The sequence below is a fragment of the Arvicola amphibius genome, chromosome 3 (assembly GCF_903992535.2).
Source record: "Arvicola amphibius chromosome 3, mArvAmp1.2, whole genome shotgun sequence".
Classification (NCBI taxonomy): domain Eukaryota; kingdom Metazoa; phylum Chordata; class Mammalia; order Rodentia; family Cricetidae; genus Arvicola; species Arvicola amphibius.
Window position 1 is genome coordinate 56,741,449 of NC_052049.1, and position 9,948 is coordinate 56,751,396.

Sequence of the window (9,948 nt, forward strand, 5' to 3'; positions counted from 1 at the left end):
TTCATTTTAGAAAGCAGTCTTCCCTTTGTTTCTTTCCTAGAATTGCTTCTGGAAAGCCGCTGTCGGTCTGTTACTCTTAAGCTGTCTTGTCAAGGGCTTTGCCATTCAGAAGCAGCAGGGCCTCAACTGTGAGGTAGGGGCGACAGTCATGCCCTGTCTGTCTGGCTATGAGCCCAGGTTGGCCCCTTTTGTGTACGGCAGACTTCTGCAGGCTATCATGTGCATCCCTGAAGCAAGTAGCAGAGGATGCATAGTGTGCACGGTGTGTGAATGCTGTGGAACGAGCCCCTCTTAGCCCTAGCCATGGGGACTGTCTCCTGAACTTGCTTAGTGGCCTTTTTAGAGCCACCACCATGTCCTTACTCCCACATTCCCCTCATGTGTTCCCCTGCAATCCCTTTCAGTTCTTAGATGATTTGAACATTGAGGACTGGTTCATTCTCCATCTCTCCAAAGCAGGAAGGTGCTTTCCTCATGACACAGCCGACATTGCGTTTTCCTCTCCAGACTGTGCACATGACCTAGGCTTGCCCTCCCACCAAACTCGGGGTGCATAAAAAGGAATAGCATTTTGGAGGCTGTGGTGATGGGTCTGTTCTCCAGGGCCACTTAGACGATGAGCAGTGGGTGATGAGCCCTGACATTTCTGATACAACCGTCTGCTGAACGTTTCTTTTGGCTGCATCATTACCGACTGAATGCAGGTTGGGTCCAAAGGCTGTCAAAGTCTGGAAGATGAAGGTACTTATAAAGTTCCTTTGGTTTGGATATTCAGGGTAGATTTGGTAGTCTGCAGCCAAGACACCCCAATCATGTTGCTGATACATAGAAAGGACTGCAGAAAAAAGATGCTTAGAAAAGTGGGAACTTGAGATGATCTATCTTGCTCTAGTTTGCTTGAAGCCAACAGCATTTCTGCTAGTGTTTGAAAATGGTGAACCCAGACCACACAGTTGAGCTATGACAGCTGGATTTTCATGTCATTGCCTTGCGCACTCACTGATGATACAGGTAGCTTTTTGAATAGGTTATATGTACATGAAAAGGAGATACTTTATTGCTCAAATTAGGATGCTTTTGAAAGTAAAAAGGAATGTCATTAAAGTCCCATGACAGAAGATGTGGATGGTGGCAGGTAAACTGAGGCATACCATCATCCTAGGTACCAGTGATCTCTTGTGTTAGATTGGTCTTTCTGTGTATGGAGGAAAATGAGCTAGAGATTTTAAATTAAGAGAAAATCAGCTAGGATAACTGCAGATCTTCCCCTCTTTCTCCTCTACTACAAATCCAACCCCTAGTCTTTTCTCCAGCTCTGTATCCAACTAGCCATTGTGACCTCTCCTTACTCTCTGTGCCAAGCAGAGTCTGGTGGACCAATGAGCTTTCTTTCCTCCTGTGGACTCATTTAGCACCCCTTCTCCCAGCCCATTCCCATTCCTAAGTGCCAATTCCCAATACCTAGAAACACATCGTCTTAGAGTTTCTATTGCTGTGAAGAGACTCCATGACTACAGCAACTCTTATAAAGGAAAAACATTTAATTGGGGGTGGTTTACATTTTCAGAGGTTTGGTCCATTGTCATTATGGTGTGACATTGTGGTGTGTAGGCAGACATGGTGTTGGAGAAGGAACTGAGACTCCTACATCTTGACATGTAGGCAACAGGAAGTGGTCTGAGATACTAGGTATATCTTGAGCATAGGAGATCTCAAAGCTCACCTCCACAATGACACCCTTCCTCCAACAAAGCTATACTCGCTTCAACAAAGCCACATCTCCTAATAGTGCTATTCTCAATGAGCGATTACATTCAAACTACCAGACATATTCTACCTTGTCTCCCAGTGACCACACCTATCTGGATCCCAAAAGAATTACCTTCCAGACACTACCTACATATAGTACAAAGCCACTATGCCCTCCTAAGAACCAGAGAGGGCAAAAGAAATAAAAGAATAAAACACTCACTTCAAAAAGATAAAACCAGATATCAACACCTAGAATTACAATTGTTCCAAATCCAGATGCCTATACCAGCATAAAAACACAATCAATAACAGACAAGATAATATGTCCCCAGTAGAGCCCAGAAATTCTGCCACAGTAGGCCCTGAGAAATGTGACATAGTTGTAGCACAAGCAAGAACCTTCAAATAGCCTTTATGAATACAATAGATGTCCTGCAAGAGAAAATGAATGAACCCTTTAAAGGAATCTACAAAACAACAAACAGACAGTGTAAAGAAATGAATAAAACTGTTCAAGATCTAAAAGCAAGCATAGAATCAATAAAGAAAACCCAAACTGAGGAAAATATAAAAATGAAAATTTGAGAACTCAAACAGAAACCTCAGAGGCAAGCCTCACCAGCAGAATACAAGAGGTGGAAGAGAGAATCTTAGGTACTAAAGGCACAATAGAAGAAATGGATACCTCAGTCAAAGAAAATGTAAATCGAAAATACTTCAGACAAAATATCCAGGAAATCCAGGACATTATGACTTTTTTTTTATTTAGCATTGGTTTTTTTCTTTTTTCTTTTTTAAAAAAGAAAACAAACTATCTTTTTTCAGTTTATATACCTATCACAGTTCCCACTCCCTCCCTTCCTCCCATCCCCTCCACTTTCCTTCCCATCCCCATTCCCCACCGCCCAATCCACTCTTCAGAGATGGCAAGGCACATTGTTTTGGGGAAGGTGCAAGACCCTCCCTACTATATCCTGGCTGAGCAAGGTATCCATTCAAAGAGAATGGGTTCCCAAAAAACAGTGGTTAGATGCCACGAAGTTGTGGCAGTGCCTTAACCATATATGTGTTGTTAAGCCCAAGGGCCTCTTCCGTCCTTGCCATGGGGAGTGCTAGCCTTCTCTCCTTTCGTACAACACCTATGACAAGACTTAATCTAGAATAATAGGAATGGAGGAAGGAGAAACTCAGGTCAAAGGCACAGAAAATATATTCAGCAAAATCATAGAAGAAAATTTCCCAATCTAAGGGACATGTCTATCAAGATGCAAGAAGCTTACAGAACTCTAAATAGATTGAACCAGAAAATAAATTCCCCTTGGCACATATAACTGAAACACTAAACATATAGAATAAAGAAAGAATATTAAAAGATGCAAGGGAAACAGACCAAGTATCATATAAAGATAGACCTATTAGAATAAATAACATCTGGTTTCTCAATGGAGACTGTAAAAGTCAGAAGAGCCTGGACAGATGTGCTACAGATTCTAAGCTGTCACAGATGCCAGCCTAGACTGCTTTCTAGACCAAACTCTTAATCTAAACAGATGAAGAAAAAAAGACATTTCATGATAAACCCAATTTAAGCAATATCTATCTACGAATCTATTCCTATAGAAGGTTCAAGAAGAAAAACTTCAATCTGAGTAGGTTAACTACACCCAAGAAAACACAAGGAATAAATAATGCAGACTATTAAGTCAAAAGAAATGGTGAATACCCCCTTCCAGCAACAAAATAGCAGGAATCAACAACCATTACTCATTCATAATTCTTTGCATCAGTTTTTAATTCCCAATAAAAAGACACAGACTACAAAAATGAATGAGAAAACAGGATCCATCTTCCTGCTGCATCCAAGAAAAATATCTTAACATCAAGATAGACTGTTATCAGGGTAAAAGTTTGGAAAAAGATATTCCAAGCAAATAGAACTAATAAACAAGTTGGTGTACCTATTTTAATATCTGACAAAATAGACTTCAACCCAAAACTAATTAGAAGAAGTAGGGAAGGTCACTACATCACCAAAGGGAAAATCAAAGAGGACATTGCAGTTCTTAACATTCCTAAATACAAGGGCATTCAAATCTGCAACAGAAGTTATTACTGTGGCTCAAGTAGATACTGACCCTCACACACTGATAGTGGTTGACTTTAATATACCACACTCACTAATGGGCATGTCATCTAGTCAAAAACCATGCAGAGAAATACTGGAGCTAACAGAAATTATAAACCAAATGGACCTAACAGATATTTACAGAACATTGTATATAAACACAAAGATATACCTTCTCAGTACTTCACAGAACTTTTTCTAAAACTGACTACATACTTGGTCACAAAGCAATTCTTAGCAGATACAAGAAAATTGAAATAATTCTCTGTATCCTATCAGACAACAACAGATAAAAGCTGGATGTCAATAAATGCAGAGACAACATAAAGCTTATAAACTCATGAAAACTGAACAACTCACCACTGAATGAAAAATGGGTCAAGACGTAAATAAGAAAGAAATCAAAAATTTTCTAGAATTTAAGGAATATGAATACATAACATACCCAAACATATAAGGCAGAATGAAGACAATTCTAAGGAAATTTCATAGCACTCAATGCCTACATAAAGAAAAAAAATCGGAGAGATTTCATACTAGTAATTTAACAGCACACCTGAAATCTCTAGAACAAAAAGAAGAAACCACACCCAAAAGGAGCAGATGGCAAGAAATAATCAAACTTAGTCCTGAAATCGATATACTAGAAACAAATAAAAAATACAAAGAAGCAATGAAATGAAGACTTGGTTCTTTGATAAAATCAGTAAGAATGATAACCTTTTTACAAATTACCTAAAAGGCAGAGAGAGAATATCCAAATTACCAAAATTATAGATGAAAAGGGTGAAATAGCAACAGACAAGGAGGAAATTCAGAGAAACATAAAGACATGCTTTAAAAACCTGTACTTCACAAAATTGAAAACTCTAAAAGAATGGACAATTCCATTGATTCATAGCACTTAGAAAAATTAAAACCCTATCAGGTAAGCAAGTTAAGCAGACCTATAACCTCTTATGTAATTAGAAGCAGTAGCTAAAAGTCTTCCAACCCCCAAACAAACAAATAAACAAAACAAAAACAATCCAGGTGATGTTATTTTTTCCTGCAGAAGTCTACCAGATTTTCAAAGAAGACTTAATATTGATTAATATTCCTCAAACTATTCCACAATATAGAATTATAAGGAACATTGCCTGACTCATTTTATTAGGACACAATTACCCTGATATTCATATCACATAAAGACCCAAAACAAAGAAAGAATTGCAGAACAATTTCCCCTATGAACCTGGATGCAAAAATTCTCAATAAAATACTTGCAAACTGAATCCAAGAACACATCAGAAACCTCTCTCTTCCTGTCCCTTCCCAGCTTGCACCCAGAATCCTCCCCCCTCTCCCTGCCTCATCCTCCCTTCTTTGGGGCCACAAAATCCCACAGCTCACCCTGTTTGGGCGCTGGGGACCTGGAATTGAGTGCACCCAGGCCGGTGGGAGGTCCCCTCCTTCATTTGACTGCCTGGGGCAAGGTAGGCCTTTGTCAGAGAGCTGCTTGGCCTGCAAGGGGACCTGACAGTCTGCCAGAGGATCCATCATTCTTTGGGGTGAGTGAGGAGTGAGTGCCCGAACCGCTGCAGCTGCCCAGAGAGGGACCACCGACATTCCACCCCCCCCCACCCGCACACTTCCTGCTCTTCCTGCAGGGGTTATTCTCCCCAGATACTGCCTCTCTCTTCCTGTCCTTTCCCAGCTTGCACCCAGAATCCTCCCTCCCCCCCCGCCTCATCCTCCCATCTTTGGGGCCACAAAATCCCACAGCTCAGCCTGTTTGGGCGCTGGGGACCTGGAAGTGAGTGCACCCAGGCCAGTGGGAGGTCCCCTCCTTCATTAGACTGCCTGCAGCAAGGTAGGCCCTTTGTCAGTGAGCTGTTTGGCCTGCAAGGAGACCTGACAGTCTGCCAGAGGATCCATCATTCATTGGGGTAAGTGAATTGAATTCATTGGGGTGAATTGAACTTCTAAAAGAAGACCCAAAGGGGATTATTCAGAGGAACAAATGGGCAGGCGCCAATGCAAGAATTCCTCCAACAATTTGAAAAACAACATGAAAGCACCAGATCCCAGCGAACTTATAACAGGAGGACTTGAACACAATAATCAAGAAGAAGTAGAAAAAATTGACTTTATGAAAGTAATAGAGTCCCTTAAACAGGAGGTGAAAAACTCCCTTAAGGAAATGGACAAGAAGAATAACAAAAAGTTTGAAGAATTGAGTAAATCCGTAAACGATATCCTAGGAAACCAAGAAAAAACAATCAAACAGATAATGGAAACAGTGCAAGACTTGAAAACTGAAATGGAGGCAAGGAAGAAAACACAACCCGAGGGCCAACTGGATTTGGAAAATCTATGTAAACGAACAGAGACTACAGAAACAAGCATAACCAACAGAATACAAGAGATAGAAGAAAGAATCTCAGATTCTGAAGATACCATAGAGAAAATAAATGCACTGATCAAAGAAAACAGCAAATCCAACAAATCCTCATCACAAAACATTCAGGAAATCTGGGACACAATAAAAAGACCAAACCTAAGAATAATAGGCATAGAAGAAGGAGAAGAAATACAGCTCAATGGTTCAGAAAATATATTTAATAAAATTATAGAAGAAAACTTCCCAAACCTAAAAAAAGATATTCCTATTAAGGTTCAAGAAGCTTACAGAACACCAAATAGACTGGATCAAAAAAAACCATCCCCTCGCCATATTATAATCAAAACACAAAACATACAGAATAAAGAAAGAATATTAAGAGCTGCAAAGGAAAAAGGTCAAGTAACTTATAAAGGTAAACCTATCAGACTAACACCTGACTTCTCTATGGAAACCATGAAAACCAGAAGGTCCTGGATAGATGTACTGCAGAAACTAAGAGACCATGGATGCAAGCCCAGATTACTATACCCAGCCAAGCTTTCATTCACTATAAATGGAGAAAACAAAATATTCCAGGATAAAAACAAATTTAAACAATACATAGCCACAAATCCAGCCTTACAGAAAGTAATAGAAAGAAATTCACAAACAAAGGAGTCCAGCATTGCCCAAAATAACTCAGACATCTAGCGACCCTTCACCAGCACATCGCAAAGAAAGGAAACACACAATCTCTACTACCAAATAAAAAATGACAACCGGAGTTAACATCCACTGGTCATTAATATCACTTAATATCAACGGACTCAATTCACCTATAAAAAGGCACAGGCTAAGAGATTGGATACGAAAACAGGATCCAACATTCTGCTGTTTACAAGAAACACACCTCAACCACAAAGACAGACATCTACTCAGAGTAAAGGGTTGGGAAAAGGTTTATCAAGCAAATGGACCTAAGAAACAAGCCGGTGTGGCCATACTAATTTCTAACAAAGTTGACTTCAAACTAAAATCAATCAGAAGAGATGGAAAGGGACACTTTATACTCATTACAGGAAAAATCTATCAGAATGAAGTCTCAATCCTGAATATCTATGCCCCTAATACAAAAGCACCCACTTATATAAAAGAAACATTACTAGAACTCAAGACAGCCATCAAACCAAACACACTGATACTGGGAGACTTCAACACTCCTCTTTCACCAATGGACAGGTCAATTCGACAGAAACCTAACAGAGAATTAAGAGACTTAATAGAGGTAATGAACCAAATGGACTTAACAGACATCTATAGAACGTTCCACCCAAACAGGAAAGAATATACCTTCTTCTCTGCGGCTCATGGAACCTTTTCGAAAATTGACCACATACTCGGTAACAAAGCAAACTTCCACAGTTACAAAAACATATTAGTAACCACCTTCATCTTATCGGATCACCATGGATTAAAATTAGAATTCAACAACAATGCTACCCCCAGAAAGCCTACAAACTCATGGAAACTGAACAGTCAACTACTGAACCACAGCTGGGTCAAGGAAGAAATAAAGAAAGAAATTAAAGTCTTTCTTGAATTTAATGAAAATAAAGACACAACATACTCAAACTTATGGGACACTATGAAAGCAGTGCTAAGAGGAAAATTCATAGCACTAAGTGCCCACTTAAAAAAAATGGAGAAAGCACACATTGGAGACTTAACAGCACACTTGAAAGCTTTAGAAAAGAAAGAAGCAGACTCACCTAGGAGGAGTAGAAGACTGGAAATTATCAAACTGAGGGCAGAAATCAACAAAATAGAAACACAGAAAACAATCCAAAGAATCAATGAAACAAAAAGCTGGTTCTTGGAGAAAATCAACAAGATTGACAAACCCCTAGCCAAACTAATCAAACGGCAGAGAGAGAACACACAAATTAATAAGATCAGAAATGAAAAAGGGGACATAACCACAGACACAGAGGAAATCCAAAGAATCATTAGATCTTACTACAACAGCCTGTATGCCACAAAATTGGAAAATGTAAAAGAAATGGACACTTTTTTAGATAAGTACCATGTACCAAAGTTAAACCAGGACCAGGTAAATGCTCTAAATAGTCCTGTTAGTTGCGAAGAATTGGAAACTGTTATCAGAAACCTCCCTACCAAAAAGAGCCCAGGACCTGATGGGTTCAATGCAGAATTCTACCAGAACTTCCAAGAAGACCTAATACCTATACTCCTTAAGGTATTTCATAATATAGAAACAGAACAGTCATTGCCAAATTCCTTTTATGAAGCTACAATTACCCTGATACCTAAACCACACAAAGACTTAACCAAGAAAGAGAATTACAGGCCAATCTCACTCATGAACATCGATGCAAAAATACTCAATAAAATACTGGCAAACAGAATCCAAGAACACATTAGAAAAATTATCCACTATGATCAAGTAGGCTTCATCCCAGAGATGCAGGGCTGGTTCAACATACGAAAATCTATCAATGTAATCCATCATATAAATAAACTGAAGGATAAAAACCATATGATCATCTCATTAGATGCAGAAAAAGCATTTGACAAAATTCAGCACCCCTTTATGATAAAGGTCTTGGAGAGATTAGGGATACAGGGGTCATTCCTAAATATAATAAAGGCTATTTACAGCAAGCCGACAGCTAACATCAAATTAAATGGAGAGAAACTCAAGGCCATCCCACTAAATTCAGGAATGCGACAAGGCTGTCCACTCTCTCCTTATCTCTTCAATATAGTACTTGAAGTTCTAGCAATAGCAATAAGACAAAACAAGGGGATCAAGGGGATTTGAATTGGAAAGGAAGAAGTTAAACTTTCATTATTTGCAGATGATATGATAGTGTACATAAGCGACCCGAAAAACTCCACCAAAGAACTCCTACAGCTGATAAACTCCTTTAGTATCGTGGCAGGTTACAAGATCAACTCCAAAAAATCAGTCGCCCTCCTATATACAAAGGATAAGGAAGCAGAGAAAGAAATCAGAGAAGCTTCACCTTTCACGATAGCCACAAATAGCATAAAATATCTTGGGGTAACTCTAACCAAGGAAGTGAAAGTCCTATTTGACAAGAACTTTAAGTCTTTGAAGAAAGAAATTGAAGAGGATACCAGAAAATGGAAGAATCTCCCTTGCTCTTGGATTGGGAGGATCAACATAGTAAAAATGGCAATACTACCAAAGGCAATCTATAGATTTAATTCAATCCCCTTAAAGATCCCATCAAAATTCTTCACAGATCTTGAGAGGACAATAATCAACTTTATATGGAAGAACAAGAAACCCAGGATAGCCAAAACAATCTTATACAATAAAGGAACTTCTGGAGGCATTACCATCCCTGACTTCAAACTCTATTACAGAGCTACAGTATTGAAAACAGCTTGGTATTGGCATAAAAATAGAGAAGTCGACCAATGGAATCGAATAGAAGACCCAGATCTTAACCCACAAACCTTTGAACACCTGATTTTTGATAAAGGAGCTAAAAGCACACAATGGAAGAAAGAAAGCATCTTCAACAAATGGTGCTGGCATAACTGGATGTCAACCTGTAGAAGAATGAAAGTAGATCCGTGTCTATCACCATGCACAAAACTCAAGTCCAAATGGATTAAAGAACTCAATATCAATCTGAACACACTGAACCTGTTA

At 39.2% G+C, this 9,948-nt stretch overlaps 1 non-coding gene across 1 annotated transcript; it reads right to left on the reverse strand.

Annotated features, from left to right (window-relative positions):
- Positions 1–2,766: 2,766 nt before the first annotated feature.
- Positions 2,767–2,891, reverse strand: LOC119810947. The gene has a single exon (XR_005284883.1). It is a non-coding gene; the product is annotated as a U6atac minor spliceosomal RNA (small nuclear RNA).
- Positions 2,892–9,948: the final 7,057 nt, after the last annotated feature.